This window comes from Miniopterus natalensis, chromosome 11 (genome assembly GCF_054644295.1).
Source record: "Miniopterus natalensis isolate mMinNat1 chromosome 11, mMinNat1.hap1, whole genome shotgun sequence".
Classification (NCBI taxonomy): domain Eukaryota; kingdom Metazoa; phylum Chordata; class Mammalia; order Chiroptera; family Miniopteridae; genus Miniopterus; species Miniopterus natalensis.
This window is the reverse complement of record NC_142091.1, coordinates 14,504,935-14,527,323: the sequence shown is the minus strand read 5'-3', so window position 1 is coordinate 14,527,323 and position 22,389 is coordinate 14,504,935.

Below are 22,389 nucleotides of genomic sequence, written 5' to 3'. Positions count from 1 at the left end.
AGTTATATTGGCAGGTAAGCATTCATGTTCTTGGTGCGCACAATCAAGTTCACTTACATGGTAATGGAGTTAGGTCTGTGCGACTTGTGGTAAGATCTTCCTTAGGCAGACACGGGCTGGTGAGGCTCTGCTAGATGCACCGGGGTGCAGAGCTAAAATGAATAGGTCCAGTTATGTCATTAGGTGCTTCTAATTACGTAATCATGGTTCTAGACAACTTCTCCAGCCATGTTCTCTCTGAGGAGACAGGACAAAAAAGTCAGCTCAATCACAGTGAATATGCCCTTTTAGGTCTGGGGTCTCTGATTCTCATCTGTGTACTTTCAAACGAAACCTGATGACTGGATGGAAGGGTTTTATAAATAGGAAAGCCCCACCCTAACATTACCTGTTCTTACTATTCTCACTTCAGTAGTAGTTTGATTCTTTCAGAAAATATTTAAGTGATTCTTTGTGCTTGGCATATTCTAGATGTTTTAGAGAGTTAAAAACAAAGTTCTTTTTAATTTAAAAAATTTAAGACAAGTTTTTAAAAAAATTAATTGTTCCATTCAAAGAGATTGTAATTTACTGGGAATATCTGGCATTCATGAATGATATAAATTAGAAAATTTAAGGGCTTTAATTAAATGTGGAAACATTTTTAAGAAGTGTTTTGGGGAATAAACTTGTTGGTAGTGCAGTTCTCAGCCACAGTATTATTGAATCCAAGTGTCACCATTAGTTGTGAGATATGTTACAGGTAACTTATTAGTAATAATAACTGAAGACCTAAAATTTGTGAATTATTTATTTTTCACACGAATTAGGGCAGATTCAGTGTAATCCCTAAAAACATGACTTGTTTATATGCTGAAGTGCTTTCCTGAAGGAGAAAATCAGAGAGGTTGAGGCTAACACTGTAATTATGGGTCTGCTTCCTGTGGAGGGGGTTGGCCTTCCTCCTTCCCTTCTCCCTCCCTTCTCCCTCCCTTCTCCCTCCCTTCTCCCTCCCTCCCTCCCTCCCTCCCTCCCTCCCTCCCTCCCTCCCTCCCTCCCTCCCTCCCTCCCTCCCTTCCTTCCTTCCTTCCTTCCTTCCTTCCTTCCTTTTTTTTCTTTCTTTCTTCTTTCTTTCTCTCACTCATACCATTAATTTACTGAAAAGGAGATCATCCTTAGGAATTTCCTTATTTTGAATTTATCCATTTGCTTCTTTGTGAAAACTTGACCCCTCCACTGATATTGAATCTTCATATAAGATCAGTGAATGTTTTTCCATTTATTTAAATGTACTCTTTTCATTTTTCAGGAGTGTTTAAAATTTTTCCTTATGTGGATTTTACATATTTCTCACTAATAGTATGCCTAGGTAGTTTATCTTTTTAAGCTAGAACAGTCTATTCCTTTATATGGCATAATATTTTAGTGTTTGTATACTATATAGAAGCTATTGGTTTCCATATATTAATTTTATTTCCTGTTAATTCACTGCATCATCTGATTTTTGTAGTAGTTTTTTCACTGATTCTCTTGAGTTTTCTTAATATACCCACTTATCTAAATATAGATCAAGTTTTACCTCCCAATTGTTTTATCTCGTCTAACTTCATTGACTACTTCTTTCAGTATCATGTTAAATAGTAATGGATTTGGTGGGCAACCTTGCATTGTTTCTTACATTAATGGAAATGTCTTAAGTGTTTCCCCATGAAGATGTGTCTTTAATTGGTTCTTATTTTAGAGAATGAGTGTGTATGTGTGAGTGTATGTCTGATCAAAAATAAATGTTGAATTTTTTTAAATGCTTTTTTGGCATTGCTAGAGATGGTTATCTAATTTCTCCCTTGACCTATTGCTATGATTAATTATATTAATTATATTAATGGATTTCCTCATATGAAGTCATCTTGAATTCCCAGAATAAACTCTCTTTGATCATGATGTATTTTATCTCAATATGACATAATATTCTATTCCTAACATTTTACTTATAACTTTTATATTAATTTTTATAAGGAAGAATAATATATAGCTTTCTTTATATGGCTTTTATGTCAATGAATATTTTATATTTGTCAGAAAAATGTTGAATGATATTTCTTCTTCTGTGATCTTGAGCTGTTTAAATAGCAAGTAGGCTATCTGGTTTATAATTGTTTGGTAGTATGCCACTGTAAAACCATCTGGTTTTGGCACTGGTTTGAAGATAGCTTTTTGAAAACTCTCTCAGTTACTTGTATGATAATCAGTCTGTTTGGACTTTCTACCTCAACTTTTTACTTTGATTGAAGTTACCCATTTCATCTAAGTTTTCAAACACAGGGGTGGGCAAAAGTAGGCTTACAGTTGGGAGTACATGAAACACAGAGTTTATTCTTGTATTATTAATATTTATTAATTATGGTATCATTTACTTGTACAACTATAAACCTACTTTTGCCCACCCTGTATTTGCAAAAAACTGTGCCAATATAATTACATAGGTTTTAAAAGATCCCTTATTTTGGTGGTTATTTTTTTCTTTATTATGTTTATTTTGTATATTTGTGCTTCCTACCTATTTACTAAAAACAACAACTATAGATTTGTCCATTTTATTCATGATTTTCAAAGGATAAGATCATTTACTTATAGTGCTATATTATTTCTGTTTTCTCTCTTGTTTATTTCTGCTTTTATCTTTAGTAAGGCCCCTCTAGTCTTCGTGATAAAAATCAAGTTCTGTGACCTGACGTGCAAAGAGCCCGGCGGGCTGACCTGGGCTCTCTTAGCAGTTTCTTCTCCTACCGCTGCTGGGCCGGGACAAGGTGCTTCCCCCGCGCTCACCTGCCCTGGCTCTCGGCACGCTGTGCTGTCCTGCTTTTCTGGCCTTTGCTCCTGCTCTTTCCTTCATCCCTTTTTCTCCCCTTGGGTAACTTAACTTCTCTTGATTCTTTAAGACCAAATTCCGACACTCACACCTCCATGAAGCCGCCCTGACATGTGGCCACCATTTCCCCAAGCCTCTGCTGGACTCGTTCCCCTCCTCAGTGCTGCTCGGCGCCCGCAGCTCAGTGATGTCACTCCACTTACCACGCTGGACTGCAACAAGCTCTGTGTGTTTTTGCCCCTCCTCTGTCTTCCCTTAGACCCTCATATTCTATACAGAAGCCACTTAATATACGTGCTATTGAACAAAGAACCTGTTTAGATTCAGCACTACGGATGCAAACCAGAGCATGGTTGGTAACACCCCTCCCCCCCACTTTTATACCATTTATCATGTTAGCCCTAATGCCTTGCACGGAGTTTGCGCTTAATAATTATTCTGTGCTAGATAAAGTTGATGGATGTCCTTGCTCTTAAGGGGCACAATCTTCAGTGAAATAGTGATACCAGAGGGAAAAGCTCCAAGGCTTAAAATGTGAAGAAATATGGCTTGGTGGAAAAGGTCCATGAATAGGTTATCTGGAGACCTGGTAGCTCTCACTAACTAGCTATGAGCTTGTAGGACAACCTTCCTGAATCTGTGAAATAAAACGGTGGCCCAGGTAAGTACTATGATCCCTCATAGCTCTAATATTTGATTCGAAGTAAGAGTCCAGCTTGTTATTTTCAAGAAACTCTTTCAAATAACATGGGATAGTTTGGAGTTAACCTGGTGCAATGAACTGGCAACTTAAAGAAAACCTGAGACAAAAACATTATCCCCAAATATCTTCCCTCTAGACACAGCTTCATGAATTCCCACCAGACGCTTTGACCTTCGTTTCCTGCCAGCTCTCCACTTTTGGGCCCCCACTCATTCTGTCCCTCCCACTCACAGTGTTCTTCTTTCCCCTCTGCCTACCCATCCCACCCTCCTTCCTTCCAAGGCCCAGATCACATCCTACTCCCCATTTGTATTTCTCCTTTCTCTGTGCTTCTGTTCACTGGAATTATGATCAATACCACACTTATGCTTAATTGTTCCCCAGACATTTAATGTGACTTAAATTTACTTTTATGATGAAATTTCCTAAGCTCATAGAAGACAGTTATGTGCCTTCAAAATCTTCAAGTCCTCATCAAAGACTAACTATGTTGGGCTAACGGCGGGTCCTTATCAAATTCTTGCAGGCTGATTCACCCGTGGTGCCAGTGTTAGACAGGGTGGACACTGAGCAAGGGCTGTTGGTGTTGCAAGGAAATTTCCAGCAGAGTTCCTCTTAGAAAAGGTTTGAGTTTCAGAACAAGCATAAGACCATTGCTGTGAATCTGAAATCTGCTGCAGATGCTCTGTACAGTTTTTTTCTTTCTTGGTTGTTAGCTCTGATTGACGATAATCACTTGCCCAGAGGGGTTGGAAAAGATCTGTTTGGGACCCATGATCTTTCTCCCTTGAGACCACTTAAAGCTCCTCTTTGCTTATTGGCTATAGCGTCTCTGGAACAAAGCCTGCCACTGTCATTAAAGCTGTGTTGGCCTCGATTGGACAGATTCCTTTGCTCAAAACAAGCTGCCCCAACCCTAACCGTCTCCCGCTGAGCTTGTCTGACTGCTGCTGCTGGTTCCCGGCGGTGCACAGCTTGGCCACACCACTTGAAACTTTGCTCCAGGTCATCCTTCAAACACTTCCCCACTCTCCCTTGCAGAGTCACGGCAAGCCTGCCTGGGTGACGTGCTCTACACCTACTGGCAGATGGAGTCACCAAAAGCAAGTCTTTTGGAGGCCAGCCAGGGAGCCGGAATGGGAAGGACATTGGCCATAACTCAGCTGGGCAGGTGCTGAGGGTGACAGATGTGCTGAGTTGAGGAGCTCCCTGCTGCAGGAGAGCCAGGCGCTGGCCTGTGGATTTTGGCCGAGGGCTCATTCCACTGCCAGGAAACCCTTGACTTCTCTCAGATGGGGCTCTGAGTGTCTCTCCCCCAGAGTTATTTAAGCAGTTACTACTAGATGCACTGCCATGATTTCCCACAGACTCTTTGGCAGAAGGTCCTTATTTGTACCTTTCATGAACACTGTACAGAATGTGGCTCTTACTCCTTTAAGCTCTGGTATTCAGTTCAATTCATTCTAATTCAACAAATATTTATTGAGAAGCTGACTTGCTGGGATAACAACTGTGAAGAAGAGAGACATCACATATGTTCACTGAGATTGTAATGAAAATTACTCTCAAGTGTTCTTTTGGAAATTTGAAAATTGCATTTTTACGTTTAAATCATTAGTTCATCTGGAATCAATTTTGATTAATAAGGAAAGAAATAAGGATATGATTTTTACATTTTCTAGATGATGACTCACTTGTTCATTTTTTTAATTAGCCACCTCTCCCTCCGTGTACTCCCTTTATTATGGCAGAGTTCTCCCCTTGTGTTATGATGCTAATTTGTTCTAAGTAGATCTTACTGATATTTCAATGGCAAAATTTCATGTCTCAAAAGGAAAATAGTTTATGTTAAAACAATCCCATGCCCCATTGAAATCTATACAATAACTTCAACAATAATATTTAGCTGTTATAATGATGTAGTAAAAGCAAATTTCATTAATTAATTTCTCTAAAATATGGCTATATGCTTGTCCTCATTTGTTTCTTTTGTAGCCTTTAGATATTGTTGTAATCTTAAAACAATCCTCATTAAGCATTCATATGATTCTCCATATTTAAGTAGATGAATTTTTAGGGTAAAAAAAATCAATGAAGTCAATATAAATAAAAAGCTTATCACTACTCTGTACTGGAGTATTTTAAAGGAAAACCCAGTAGAACATGCCCCAACTAGACAACTCCAGAGTTTTCCTGTTGGCTCCAATTTCACAGCACTCTGTTGCTCGGAGGGAATCTTCATTGATCTTCTTAAATACAAATAAAGTCTCATAAGCCAAAGCAGAAGTATTAAATGAAATTCTTTATAAATTGAACTGCCATTTGAATGGCTGTACAACAAGATATGGCTGTATACGAAATTTAGTATTTCTGTCTGCTTCTGGGCTCACTGTCTTGTTTATTACCTATTTGTTTATTTTTGCATTAATATCATACTCTTCTAATTACTGTAACTTGATAATATGTTTTGTTATCAGGTAGAGCTATTCTTCATTCAATACTCCCTTTTTTTCTACATTTTTTTTCCCCCAGATGAACTATAGAAACACCTTTGTTTAGTTCATGAGACCTGTAATTACTTTCTAGTGAATTAATTTTATTTTGATATTAAGTCTTCCAGGATAAGAACAAGTTATGATCTTTAATTCATTCACATCTTTTTTGGTAATTTACAGAATATAACAACTTCATATAATATAATCTTACACGTTTCATGTTAATTTTATTAGGTCTTTAATTCTTTTAGCTGCTGTTTAAATATGATTTTTTCTGTTTTTTAATATACAAAATGGCCATTAATATTTGTATATTAATTTTATATTAAGTTAGCTGAACTATGCTTTGTTTGTTATACATTTTCAATATATTTTTCTAACTTTTAAAGTTATATAACCATAAAATTTTTTAATTGATGTATCACATGTAGGGATTAGCAGAGCAGAAAGTATTTATGTATGAAGAATGAATTTGGGATTGTATCAAATGCCTCTTTTTATCTGTGCAGATAACAATGTAATTTTCTTTTTTGTCTTATTATTATGGTGATTTCTATCAAGAGATTTCTAATATTGAACATTCCTATGTTCTTTGAGTTAATGCCACTTAGATATGGTGAGTTATTCTTTCAATGTTTTCTCTTTATTGACATTTTATTTAGGACTATTGCATTAATATTTCATAAATAAGATCAGCTTATATATTTTTGTGTGTGTTATCTTTTGGTATCAATATTATACTAGCTTCTTAAAAAAGAATGTTATGAAATAGTTTAAAGAACACTGTAATCACATACAGAAAAGATTGATGTGATCTCTCCTGAAACATCTAGACACCTAATGGTTCTCTAATTTAATGTTCATTATCAATTTATTTCTGCATTTATCTCCTAGTTGGCTTACATTCAGGTTCTAGTAGGTTTTCATTTCAAGAATAAGTAGCTTTTCTTCTTTGACTTGTGCACATTTGATTTCTTTTCTATTGACACTATAGTTATATGACAGTTATCTGGTATGGCTGAGACTGCTGGCTGCCCATCCAAGTTTATTATTCTCCTTGGGTACACACTTTATTACATATACTGGCCTGCCCTGAAGTTAGATTTGACCATGAGGTTGGCTGAGTTCTAGACAAAGGAATATGAATGGAACTGATGGGCACCAATATTAGGCCTAACTTTTGAAGGCTCTTCACACACTTACTGTGAACCAGACCCTGTTCTGGAGACTAGGGATAAGGCATTCCAGAAAGACCAGACCCCTGCTCTCTTGAAATGTATATTGAGATTGAGAGAACATGATGTGAAGAGAAGAAAAATCTAGGCAGAAAAAAAATAGCATGATTGAAGCCCAGGAGTGTAAACTGTGGGCAACATTTGGAAGAGAGCATGTAGTTTGGTGTGATCAGAATGTAAATGATGTGAATGGTGATGGGATGGTGTGTTGAGAAATGATGCTGGTGAGGTGGGCAAGGTCCAGATGGTGCAAGGCCAGGCTAGGGGGTCGAAGAGTGTAACAGTTAAGTCATATTTTCAGGTGTTTGGTGTCAATCAAGTCACTCTCATAAAGATCCAGAGAATGGACAAGACTGGTGCTGGACAGGAACCTGGAAGACCAGTTATTAAGGTCCTGGAAAGAGATGCTGAGGGTAAGAGGATGGGGTTGAGAGGAGAGACCATTAAAAAGGTAGATCATTGAGCCTTTGTTACTGGCCAGATATGAAGCATAAAAGAAAGGAGTTGAGGGTGAATGCCAACTTCTTAGTGTGGATGGACAGGGGTGCTATCCACTTGGACAGGTGTACAGAACACAGCAGGTTTTATCTACATTCTAATCTATGGGATTGAAAACATTTTAATTTAGTGAGTATCCATCAGTTAGATGGTCGCTCATCAAAAATTTAGGGAAAATCTCTAATTGGTTTTGGGTTTTTTCACCATAAATGGTCAATTTGTATGAGTTGCTTTTTTTAAAAAAAATATGTCTATATAGATTTCAGAGAGAGGAAGGGAGAGGGAGAGAGAGAGATAGAAACATCAATGATGAGAGAGTCGTCATTGATCGGCTGCCTCCTGCACGCCCCCGACTGGGGATCTAAGGTTTGTTTTGTTTTTAGTCTTTTTTCTTGCTCTTTAGGAAAAATTAAGATTAAAAAGTATAGGTTAAATATGTTTATTTATTTAAAAACATTTTTTCAAGTTATTGCAATACCTTCCTTTAAGGAGCTTCATGCTTCTATTCAAATACGTTTCCATTACTTACCTGCAAGCAGAATTGAATAAGCATGATTTCTAAGTGGATAGTTTATTCACAGCTTTCTTTAGAATTTAAAGCAGGTGTCAGAGTTGCTAATATAAAATGTTCTCTCTTTCCTATTAATGTTCTTTCACACTTTATACTACAGGCTGTTCTCATTCTTACAGGAGATGAATAGTTATGAATCATGACTAACAGCTCAGCATAACAGTAATTGACATTTCAGAAAGGCACCTGTCAAAGGTAAATTAGGATGCATGCTCGAATGATAATTTAGTGTTTATAAATTTTAGTGAAGCAAGTTGTTAGTGAAGCAAGGTATAGGGAAACTTGTCTGGGAAGAGTCCCTGGGTTTGGCTCATAGATTAATAATTTGGGATTTTTAAAATCTATTTGCTTATCATTAGGTCAAAAACATATATGCAAAGATCATGGGAAAATAAATTACTTCTCATAACTTTCCATTTTGACCTTTTCTTATTATCTTTAAAAATTCACAATCACTTAGAATTAATCCAAAATGTGGTAACTAAAATATTAAAAGCAATTTATCGTGCTAAAAGTATACCACTGTAAAAATTCTCGGGTTCATGACACTTAGATAGCAACAAGGCTTTTTTGTTTTGTTTTTAATAAATCTCATTAAAAAATATGTAGGATGCTGTTTTCCATTAGTGTTTGATTTTTCAACATGATTGTGTGTGCTTTACCTATTTTGGAACACATGAACTTATTAAAATACTTGTACTTTCATACTTTTTTTATTATTCCTCACAGGTCTTGAGTTTAGAGATTTACTGAATTATGTACTAGGCCAGCATTTCTTAATTTAAATTTTTAAATTTTTGCCAAGTGGAGCCTTTTTTTTTTTTTTTTTAAGGATTCCTCACACTAAATGTTTACTTTTCATAGCACAGTTCTGTGATTCCTAGGTAATCCTTCATGTGTGCTAGGCAAAATAAATCTTCAGTTTCACTAAAACACAATTCTGATTTTGGTAGGTGACATTTTTTCCTTGCCAGGTTTTTCATAGTTAGGTCTATGAATTTTTTTCATCACACCATCTGTCTACTTTTCTTTTCTTTGAAACTGCCAGCATTCTTAGGCTAATGTGTAGGGAAGAGAGGCAAATTTCAGAAAAAGAATGTGTGTTCGAGATATTCAAACCAGCCTACATGGCTAAGGACGTCTCATCTGATGGCGCAGCAGCGTGAAAGCAAACTTCCCTCTTCTCATTTCAATGTCATTTCTCTAATTCTTTTTCTTCTGGGCACATTATTTTTAAAAACTTTATTTTAGATGATTACAGATTTACATGCGGTTGTCAGAAATAATACAGGAAGATCCTGGTTATACCGAATCCGTTTCCTTCCGATGAGAACATCCCCAATATGAATTAAAGTACAAAATCACAATCAGGATATTGACATTGATAGAATCCACAAATCTTATTCAGGTTTTCTTGCTTCTACTGGCTTGTGGTGTGAGTACGTTTTTAGTTCTAAAACTTTATCACATGTGTAGATTCCTGACCTGGCACCACAGATGAGATACAAACCATTTCTGTTCCCACAGAGAGCCTTTGCATGTCCTCTGTTAGTGACACCTCTCTCCCTGCCATCCCACACCCTCAATCGCTAATACTTGGTAACTACTCATCTGCTATCATCTTGAAAATTTTGTAATTTCCAAAATTTTGTGTAAGTGAAATCCTAAGGTATGCAATTGGCTTTTTTTCATTCATTCCAGTTCCCTGGAGACTCATCTAGCTTGCTGTGCGTATCAATAGTTCATTCCTTTTTATCGTTGAGTAGTATTCCATGGTACAGATTGTTCATCCATTCATTTACTGAAAAACACAGAAGTTGTTTCCAGTTTTGGATTATTACAAAAAAGCTACTATGGACATTTGCGTACAGGTTTTTATGTCAACATAATTTTCTTTGTTATAAGTGTCCAAGAGTGCAATTGCTGGGTGGGATGGTAACTGAATGTTTAGGGTTTTTTGTTTGTTTTTTTAATTGATTTTCAGAGAAGGAAGAAGGGAGAAAGAGAGAGAGAAACATCGATGTGAGAGTGGAAGATCCATGGTGGCCTCCTGCACACCCCCTCCTGGGGATTGAGCCCGAAACCTGGGCCTGAGCCCTGACAGGGAATGGAACCAGCAACCTTTCGGTGCATGGAACGACGCCCAACCAACTGAGCCACACCACCAGGGAATGAATGTTTAGTTTTATAAGAAATTGCCAAACTGTTTGCCAGAGTGGCTGCACCATTTTTCATTTCCACCAGCAATGTGTGAGTGATCCAGTTTTTCTGCATTTTGTCAGTATTTGGTGGTGTTACTATTTTTTATTTTAGCCATTTAGATAGGTTTGATTGGTGATTTGTATCTGCTTGCTTTTCATATAATTGTTTTTCTATACTTTTTTCCTGTTTATGATTTCATTGATATCTGCTCTTATCTTTATTTTTTCCTTTGCTCTGTTTGGTTTGGATTTACTTTGCTCTTCATTTCCTAGTTTCTTGAGGTAGGAATTTATGTGATCGATTTCATACCTTTCTTCCTTTCTAATGTAAGCATTCAGTGTTATAAATTTCCCTTTCAGGGCTGTTTTAGTTGCATCTCATATATTTTGATATATTGTATTTTAATTTTCAGTTTTATATATTTTTAAAAGATTTTTTTCTCTCTGCCATTTCCTTTTTCACTTAGGGATTATTTAGAAATGGGTTGTTTAATTTCCAAGTATTAGGAGATTTTCCTGATGTCTTTCTACTATTGATTTCTAGATTGATTCCATTCTGGTCAGAGAATCTTATATGAGTTCAATATTTTTAAATTTGTTGAGGTTTGTTTTATGGATGAGGACATGGTCTATCTTGGTGAATGTTCCTTAACTACTTAGAAAAAAATACACATTGTTGGGTGAAGTGTTCTCTGTATGTCATTATGTCTATTGGCTAATTGTGCTGTTCAAGTCTATATCCTTGCTGATTTTCTCTCTAGTAGTTCTATCATTTGCTGAAAGTGAGATGTGAACTCTCTAATCTCTCTATGACATTATATACTTTTTGCTTCTTTATTTATTCACTGTTCTCTGCCCTTCTAGAATGTCAGCTTCAGGAGAGCAGGACTCTGTGTCTACTTGCGTCACTTCTGCACCATTCAGCAGGCCGTGTGCTAGATCCAGCGCGCCTGACTGCAGCGGGAGAAAACGAAAACTCGCTGCGTCTTTGCTGGAGGGAATGCCTCTCATTCATCTCGGGCGTAGGGCCCAGAACAAACACTGGCTTTGGGTAGGTGTTTAGCAATATCTGGAGAATGAATAGATGCATTTCTCGGATGAGTCATTCCCACATGCTGGGAGGCCTACCAGCCGTGTTGTTTCGTGAACCGATGCAGCTCCGATTTGTCCCCTGCAAGGCTGGCGTCCTTGCTTAGAGAGCTCTATGGAGAAGAGGCGATGGCAGGCAGCTTCTCCTAAAGGCAGCCGATGGCACTTCAGACCTAGTTCTTCCTTTGCTTTGGAAAGTTTTCTGGCACAGCTGAGACTGTTCACAGAATTTTACCCAATGTTGTCTAATTACATTTTACAACTTTGCTCAATTTCGTGTAATTACATTTTAGAGTTTTGCCATCTCATTGTCCAGCAGTTTGGGTGGTTGGAGGTGAATGGTTGTGGATGATGATTCTGGTCACTGTTGTGTGTGTATAAGTCTTCAGGGTGCCAGCTTTAAGGGGCTTGAAGGAGCAATGGGGTTTTCCTTTGTAACAAACAAAAGATTTTACTTTTATAAGATGGTAGGAATGGCAGAATGGCAGGAAATATCAGCATACAGATAGAAATCAGGCATTCAAATCAGACAGATTGGGTTCAAATTCCAGCCCTGCTACTCAACAGTTATACAACCATTAGTTAGGTAATCTCTCTTAGCTCAATTCCTGCCTCTGTGAAGTGGGGATAATTATTTGAAATGTTACATTACATAAGGATTGAATGAGATTAAGCTCTCTAAATTGGAGCCTGTCATAAATTAAGAACTCAATTAAGCTTAATTTATTTTATTTCTCCTCTATTTTTGACATGTGGAAATAAAGAACTCTCTCCATCTCCAAGAACAGTTACCCCCAGTGTCCACGCTATAGTTTGGCATTGCTCACAGGCGAACCTACTGTGGGACACAGAATCTGACATAGATAACAATTAATGAACATTCAATTGCTTCTGATGAGAATGAACATACCAGGGAAATGAAAACAGCAAACTAAATGTGAGCACATACTCCTGTAAAAGAAGAATAGATGGAATTCAAAAGTAGTTATAATACACTATCCTTATTTCCATTTTCCATTTTTCTATTATAAGTCGGATATGATCTCATGACTATGACTGCTGATTTACATGTTAGCCATTCAGTTTTCATGATCAGATTTCAAGTACCCTTAAAAAGTCTGTGCTATATCTCTAGTTTCACATTTCCTAGACCATACAAAGTTTCTACTGGATATTTTATAGGTAACGTTTCCACTTGTGTTCATCTTTTGCAGTACACAATGGCCACAATGTTTTCTGGGAACTTGGAAATGAAGAGGAGAAAAATTGCCTTGGTTGGTAAGCTAAAATATTGATCCATAATGAAGAGGGACAAGTATATGTAATTCTTTATTAAAGTCAACATTACTCCTAGGAATCATAACCCAATTGAGTCATAAACTGCCCAAAGATGTCATTAAAATTTTGAGTCATATAGCAGCCTTTATTTTGACTATATGATTATGAATCAGCACTTTGACAGTAGTTTGTTTCTCTCTGTGGCATGCTATAAGGACAATGCACTGCCTGGAAGAGTCAATGGGCCTGATATCCTTAGGAATTTTATTTTCTATTTAAAAATAATTAAGGTTGTTCTTAGCCTTGTACACTTTGTTATTATGCTGTGTTCTTGATGTACAAGCAAAATTAGATTTCTAGGTCTTTAAGGCTGAGGTCTAGGTTATTCACCAATGCAATTCACTCGGGAAGTCCACTCTGGCAGGCCTCCAGTGAGGAGACGTGCTAGTTTGACAAGTGACACTCTGAGCTCATCACTGATTCTTCTCTTTTTACTTGAAACATGCTCACAAGGTGACTTACCTGGAAATTCATTACACATTTGAAGAGATGATATGAGTGTAAAAAAGCAACTGATTTTTAAAAAGCTAGGAATTTTAGATCTGGAACTGACCTCATATTCTCTTTTACACACGCCAATGAAATACTATAAAGTCTTAGGTATGGAAGAATCCTAAGAGACTGCCTAGTATCACCTCCCCACTTAACTCAGGAAACCTCTTTATCTCTAGCAGGTCATCATTAAGCTTCTGATGGGAACTCATTAGCTCATGGAGAGGGGATGTGCGGGGACAGAAAGATTAACCAAAGAACATATAAGCATATCTGCATACATGCAGAGTCCATGGACCTAGACAAAAGTGTAAGGAAGGCCTGGGATGGGGTGGGAGTTGGGTGGAGAGGGGCAAAGGGGGAGAAATGGGGGACATCTATAATACTGTTAACAATAAATTAAAAATAAAAAAGTACGTGTGTTAAATTTTTATATACTGACATACACGGATCTGAAGTTACAGTTTGATGAGCCTTGATAAGTGTGTGTGTACCTGTGTAATCACCACTCCAAACAAAATGTAGAACATTATCTCCTCATTTTTCAAACAGATGTGATTGTTAGAAGATTCTTTTTTAAAAAAAATATGGTTCTTTTTATTGATTTTTAGAGAGAGAAGGAAGGAGAGGGACAGAGAAACATCGATGACAGAGAAACATTATGGATCGGCTGCCTCTTGCACGCCCCATACTGGGGATCAAACCCGAAACCCAGGCATGTGCCTGACCAGGAGTTGAACCAGTGACCTCTTGGTTCATAGGTTGACACTCAGCCATTGAGCAATACCGGCCGGGCAGATAATTATTTCTTATGTTAAAGCACAATCTGACTGGAACGTCTTCATGGCAGTCCCAGTTCCCTCCTCCAGGACATGCACATTCAGCCCCAGTTCTCTTCTCCTTGGCAGTCTTTCAATATTTGAGAATTGACTATGAGAAAGCAAACTTCAGAACATAATAAGAGTCACATATTCCAACATGATTCCAGAACACAGGTCAATGCATTTTGTTTTGTTTTGTTTTGTTTAGGAAGTCTGGTGAAGTAAAACCTACTACTTTCCACGTAGTAACTCCATGACCGTGGGGAAGTTTCTGTGCCTCTGCAAGCTGCAGTGTCCTCACCTGTAAAATGAGGACAATTCCTACTCTATGGGATTGTTGAAAAAAAAAGATATAATGGACCTAAAATGCTTAACATATATCCTGGCCCTAGTAGGGTATAGAGTAGATAATTATTTTAATTAAGCAAAGTCAATTTGAGCATTCTTGAAAAATCCTTGGATAAAACTTGTTTCTAATTCTGCCTCCTTTTTTGACAGGGATTAGGGAAGATAGTGTAGTGAAAAGAGAACTGGGCTTAGAATCAGATTACCTGGGTTTTAATTCTGGTTCATTCATTGATTAGCCTGTGAGGCTTAACAACAAAACACTTAACCTTCCTGGCCCATCACTCCATATCTACAGAAGAGATGATAGTATCGGCTGACCCATATCATAATTTTGTTGAGCAGTTCAAGATTAAATTCAGTGTGCATTAAAGTTTTCTTTAAACTGTAGTTTTCTCTAATAAGGGAAGGGGGGGGGTGACTGTGCTCCCAGGGAGGTGAGGTAAGAAATACTACCCTGATATCCCTGGTGCCTTTATGCTATTGCTACCAGTTGTGTGGGGCTCATGAGGTCAGTAGCAGATGCTGTGGTGTCCAGAGGGGAATACCATAGAGAAGGGGAAAGTTCTCAATTTTCCTTTATTCAAAATTCCCAGCAAAAGCTCCCCTGCTTTTCATTTCTGTCCTTCTGGTGCCAACAACAGATAAATCTCATTGACATTTGTATAGATAAATCACTGTCATTTTGTGTATGTGTCTATGTGTGTATTTTCATCTCATTTTTAGCATTTAAAATTATGGGATATGAGGAAAATTTATACAATATATATACTTGTAGCCACCAGCAAGGTCAAGAAATAGAGCATTATTACATTACCAAGGTTCCCTCCACCCCACCCGGCGTGCCCCTCCTTTATCACTGTATGTACTCATACATGTATATGTGTTTATTTGCACTGATACGATGTTTTAATTTACCATTCCTATTTAAGTTTTGTCAGTTGACCTAATAATTCCCTTTATAGCAATTTTCCCCTCTAACAAAGGATCCAGTCGAGAGTGAGAGGTTTCATTGAGTGGTCATGTCTCTTTAGAAGTCTCTTTTAATCTGAAACACTTCCATAGCTTTCGTTGTCTTTGATGACATTGATATATACAGTCCTTCCCCCTTCTTCCCTCACATTGTGTTTGTCTGGTGTTTCCTTTAATTATGACTAGATTAAGATTATGTCGTCTTGACTGGAATGCTGCACAGGTGATGCTGTGTCCTCAGGGTGTCACATCTGGAGGCACACGATGCTCACCTGTTCCTCATTGGTCATGTTCATTTTGATCACTCAGTCAAGCATCGCCTGATTTCTCCACTGTATAGTAATGTTCCTTTTCCCCTTTTGCAACTAACAAGCACTTTGTACAGAGACATGCAAATATGCTGTTTATTATGAAGTTTCCCCTTGAATTAGTATCCATCGGTGATTCTTGCCTGATCCAGTCTTTACCACAATGACTGTAAAATGATGGCCTTTCATCTCCAGCACCAGCATTCCTCACCATATTACTGTAAGAAGTTATTATTTAATATAAAAATAATTCCTCAGTTACTTATTTACTCAACTAATTATTATCTGTATAGACGCAAGAATTTGTATTTTTAAAAATTGTTTATAATTTATTAATGAACTTAATTTTTTGAGGCTGAAATGTTCCAGGTTTGTCCAATGGATGTCCTTTCAAGTTGGCTGCAGTATCCTTGTGTATTCTTGTGATACCCCCCCTCTTTGAGAACTTCCTTACTTTCTGGTGTAACAAATATAACTTACTTAAGATCTAGCTAAAAGGTCATCTTTTCCAGTGCAACCTCCAAGACTAACTGCCCCAAAGATGGTTTTCTTTTTCAGAACATTGATGTACAGGTTATATTGAATTCTTGTATTCTTACTTATCCTTAGAAGTGATTTCTAGTTGTTCCATATAATTGATTTATCCCTTCAACAAATTATGTTTTAAGACCAGCATCTGTGTTTTCTACCTAAAAGATAAGATCTCCCTTGGAACCTTAGACTATTTAGTTATACAATAGATGCCAAATAATGCTGTTCTTATGAATGAATAAATGAAGGAAGGGAAAAGGGAAGGAAATGATCTCTCTAGAAAAGTGTTTCTGTTTTACACTTTTCAGTTTATATATTGATTGGAGCTAAGTATTGGAGGGCAATTAGACAAGGAGGAGAAAGCGGTGAAATTGTGTGTCCCTATACTAATGAAATAGAAAAAAATAAAGACAAAAAAGCAAAAGCAGTGACCTCATCAATGGACATTTAATGATCTCAGTTACCCAACTGACTGGTTGATTTATTATTTTTACTCAGAATTTGAGGCAATTTTATTGCATTATTATATTTTAGCAGGTGTTGGTTTTTATTTTTTGAGATAATGTAGCTTGATATTTTTATATTACTTATTTTGTTGAAGATTATCTTTGTTTTTATTAAAATTCATTTATTGGATAGATTCAATGATTTTCAAAGTTATTGACTGTTATTATAAGGTTTTGTGGTGGTGAACATATTTATTGTTTGGAGGTGAATAGTAGAAGCCCTCACCTTTGATGCTGTTGCTTGAACTGACCCTGTCATGCCCATTTCTTCCTGTTGTCCCCTGAACCTGCAGAAGTGAGATGAAGTATGTTTGTGATCATGACTCCCTTCCCTCATGTCCCGCTTCTATAGGGTGCCTGGGTCTATTCTAGTTAAGAAATTCAGCAAAACTTCCTAATCTGATCTAGTCTAGGGAGAACTAGCAAATATTAGAGAATATTTATATAATGAAAATTTTATTTTTTAAAAGGTGGTATTGTTACAATAACTCCTCAGAACACATTCATTGTGTTAAAGATCCTTGAAGACGTGATTTACTAAAATAATTGACTATTAATTATTTTTATACAACTGGGTGTGTTTTTCATAGACTCAGCAGGGAGTTGGGCTGGATGCAACTGTGGAGGTCATTCAGTTAGACCCACTCATCTTACAGGAAAAGAGTTTGGGACGCAGAGAAGTCAATGAGAGCTAGTTAGTGACAGAGTTGGTGAAAGAACCTAAGAACCTGCTCCCTGACTCTTAGTTGAGTGTTCTATTACACCTCAGAACACCCTCAGTGTGTTCTGCTAATAAAGGCTCTCACCCTGTGGCATCCCCACCATTCCCACCATCTGCTTAGTGAACCTTTATAATTAAGGAAAGCATGGAAACCTCAGCCCGCTGTGAACATTACCCTGAATTTCAAATGTCTAAAGCCTAAATTTGTGTGTTTTAACTGTAGGTCTCACTAAGTCATCAAAAGTTTCAGGCACTCTTCTGCTGGGTGGAAAAATAAGTTAATCAAATACAGAACTAACTCTATAGAAGTTCCTGCATTCTATAGAGGCTTTCAGATTCATCTGTAACTCTTTAGTTACATTGCTACATCACAGTAAACCTGGTATGAGCAATAACATTTTCTCCATGCTGTATTTTCTCCATGCTGAAGATCAGGCCTGTTATGCTAATTAGCTCACCTATCCTCCAGCAATTTCATTCATTCAATAAATATTTAAGATTTATTATGCGCCGTACACAGTGCTCACACCTGGGAATGTGAGGCAACTTGTAACAATTAATCACACACCTCACTGAGCTTGATAGACAATTGAAAACTGAAACCACCGAAGTGAGAAATTATGACAGAGGAAGAAAGTGGAGCCATGAGAACATGTGACAGGAAGATCTAGCGATTCTGAGACGTGTTGCTTGAGTTGAGACCTGGAAGATCACTAGGAGCAATCAGATGAAGGGATAGGGAAAGGTCATTCTAGGCAGAGGTCACAACATGTGGAAACCGGAGGCAAGAGAGACCTCAGCTGGAACAGTAATGGCTGGAACATAGATGTTCAGGGGACTTAGGGGAGATGAGACTCAGGAGCTGGCAAAGAGCCTTGATTCCAAAGGTTCTATTAGAGGCCCTTGAAGGTCGCGCGATTAAGTTCTGACTTTATCCTAAGGCAAAAATTAAGCAAAGGATTAATACCCTCTTTGTGGCACTTGTCTTATTATATTATATCCATTGATTTATGGTGTGCCTCCCTGATAGAATCTGCACTCCTTGAGGGAAAGGCTGTATCTTTTCCATATTTGCATGCTATCCGGCCCACAGCATGCCCGACAGACCAAGTGTGCAGTGAATCGCTAGAGGCTGAATGAATGATACAGTTAATGATAAATAATTATCGCTAATCTCTCTGGTTCCAGCTTCTGAATAACTGCAGGCTTCCTTTGCACATGTGGTTGTGTTAGAGGAAATGGTTTTTGGAGAGTAGGGAGGGTGAATTTCTGAGATGTTCTAGAGCTATGTGCATAGGATAGAGCCTCCTTCACTGTGTCCCTAAGAGAAAAGTGTAAGAAGTTAAAATCAGCTTATAGGTTATTGGGGAAAATGTCTGCCTGCTCTGAGTGCTTGATGTTTTTGTTTGCTCCTCACAGCAGTTTAATTTTGTCTCAAAAATAAGAAATCAGAAGTGCTGTTTAAAGCATTTGTTGATAAAAACCCTGCAGCCTTTGGGTCATTCTTTACTGGGAAATGTTGACATTCTAACGGCCATATCCACAGGTGACCTCATTGTTGCAACCCCTTCTGGCTAAGCACTGTTTAAGGTCCACACTCAGGCACTCTGGCTTGGGGTCAGCCCTAAGTCTCTCTTTGTTATTTATGTATATATGTTGGGGTTCAGCACAAAATCACCATACTATTTATTGATTTTGTAAATTCCCTTTTTGTTCTGTTTTTAATCAGAGTAAAAAGCCACAATTTCATAAAACAGTTGTTTTTGACAGTGATGGGAGTCATTGTGCTTGCTTTTGATAACTATTTTTTAAAATCATTAAATGAAGTATTTTACTGATTTTTGACCCCTCTCTTCAGGGAAGCGAGTAGCAGACCTCCATTCAGTACTATTGCCATGGAAACCATATCTAGGGTAACTCTGCTGCTTCAGAAATGTTAGCTGGTCTGTGGGTTTCTTGGTGAGGCTCTTTGCTGATAGTAATCCTTATGATCTCTTTCTATTAACACTGTGTGTGTGTGTGTGTGTACACAGAAGCAAGAAGGTGTATGTATGTCACACTATCTCCACGTATAATTCATGTGACTCAAGTTACACGAAGAAACACGTTCTCTGGTGTAGTTAACATTACGATTCTTTTTATCTTTTCTTGATCTAGTGGAACAAAGGCATGATGGATTGGGCTCTGCTATCTTTCACTTACATCTCATAAAATACTAAGATGCAAACCGTATCTACAGTGCCCCAGCATTCTAAATTAGATGCTCCTTCGAATGAGTAGGGGCCTATATTTCAGGCTGAAACTGGGTCTCAGTGGATACTACAAAATCAGAAGAAAGTAATGCCACACTGCCTATGAGTTTGTAGAAGCAATATCTAACACAGTGTGGCATAAATAATTTCTAGCCTGCTCCAGTTTAAAGCCACAGTGCCTTGTGCACTGACTGCGATGCTGCATGGGGGTCCACTGCCAGTGACCCTCTGCTGACTGACTACAGGGCAGTGGCCATTTCTGCTGCCAAGATGATGGAGACCAGGTGTCATATTGGGCTGTGTTATGATGAAAGGTGCCTCATAAGTACTGTAAGGAGCAAAAAATAGTGAACACAAGAAACCTATGTTGTGCTGCTTTCCTTCCTTGCTGGTAGATTGCCCTTCCTTGGTAGAGGGTGAATGTGCCTCCCTAGAGGTTTTCCTTCAATCTCCTTAGCTGCCACCTTAAACCTTCTGGTTTCTTTCTAGAGGGCTTTGCCTAAGCCCTAGGTCAGGAAGTTGTCTGTTACTTCTCTGTGATTTCTCGCTCATTAATAAGATCCACTCTCAAAGCTTCACCTCCCATCCCTGTGCAGCCCTCGGCCTTTGATTCCGTCCTCAACTCTAGCCCCTAGTTTCCAGCGTCCTGCTGGCTGTGGCCTCCTAGATGTCTTATGTGAATCTTTCCTCACAAACCAGGTCAGTTCCCTGGCATCTTTAGTTCTTTAGTGTTGCTAAAGGAACTGCCACCATTTTCTTGATCAGTTGGGCTTATACCTTGATCTCATTTGTGACTATTTTCTCTTCTCTCCCTAACCCCCGCCCAAAACTACTGTTCATACATTACTGATTTTACTTCTATAATAATTCTTCCATTCCATTCCCAATTATGTGACCATCAATATGTAGATCCTCATTATCTCTCAGTCAACATTTTCCCTAGTTTGACAACCAGACTTCCCAACTACCAGCCTCTCCTTTTCCCAGCCCGTTTGGCAAGTTGCTGTCGAATTATTTGTCTTAAAGCATATCTCTGATTAGGCCTCCACTTTATTCGAGAATGAACAATGGCTTCCCATTGCTTGTTAGTCAAATTTTCACAACAAATCATTTAAAAATATATATTTTTATTGATTTCAGGGAGAGGACGGGAGAGGGAGAGAGAGATAGAAACATCAATGATGAGAGAAAGTCATTGATCAGGTGCCTCCTGCAGGCCCCCAACTGGGAATCGAGCCCACAACCTAAGCATGTGCCCTGACTGGAATCGAACGGTGACCTCCTAGTTCGTAGGTCAACATTCAACCACCATGCCACACCGGTCGGGCATAACAAATCATTTTTTATTCATTACATCTCCCAGATGTATTCCCTCATTCTATCCCAAATTCTTCAATGTGTTTGTTTATCTGGCAAACTTGCTTGTATACAAATTCCTGTATCAAACAAGCAATTTTTAATTTGTTTGAGTGTTGACTTGTCTATCTTACTTGCTTGACCATAAGTTCCAGGTGCAGGCACTGTGTTTTTTTTCAATTATCTTGTAGCCTCTTATCTAATGTATTACCTGGCACATAGCGCAGTAGGTAGATTTTAAAAGAATGAATATATTATGTGATTTGCTTCCACAGAACTTGGTGAATGCACTTCTCATGCCTGGACTATCTTATTTGTACAACTCCGCCTATTGTAACACTTTCTATGCTTCATAATCATTCAGATATTATCCCTCCTGTGTTTCCTAATCTTTCCCTTCTCACCCTACTTGAGATCCCTTTCTTCATGTCCCCAACTCCTCTTTACCGTTGCTTTGACGCTCCTTATGTCACCTAACTCATCATGGCATTATATTTTGGATATTTTCACACTATTAGCCTTAGCTGCACTAGCAATGAATGTTTTATGCTGATTCTCTTTGGCTCCGTTTTTCTCAAAAAAAGGGGAAGTGTGTAGAAAGCATGTTTATTACATTTGTGGACAACATGAAGCCGGGAGAGGAGCCAAGAAAGCTTTGGATGCAAGAAAAACGGACCAAATCTAAGAAGATGAAATTAAAGAAAAATGTGTGTTATACACAAAGGGCTTAAAACAAACTGTACAAGTATAGGATGGGAAAAGTGCAGATGAGAAAAGCTTAGAGTCTTGGCTGGCAGCTGTTTAGTATGGAAGAAAATGATGTGGCTGTTAAAAGAGGAAGCGATCTTGATCTTAGATTATGAATAGCTTGATAGAAACACACTGCAGAATGAAGGAGGGTGATTCTGCTTTCCTTAGGTTGAACTATTTACACTCTAAGAGGTACAGAAATACTGGGGTATGTTAGATAGAGGACCAGAATATTGAAAGATCTGGAAACCAATAAAAAGAGTATAGAGTAGAAAAAAAGAGTCTGTGATTCTGCCCCTGAGAGAGAACTCCTGCTAATATTTTGGGAGCAGCATTAGAAATAAGGCGGTTTGGCCC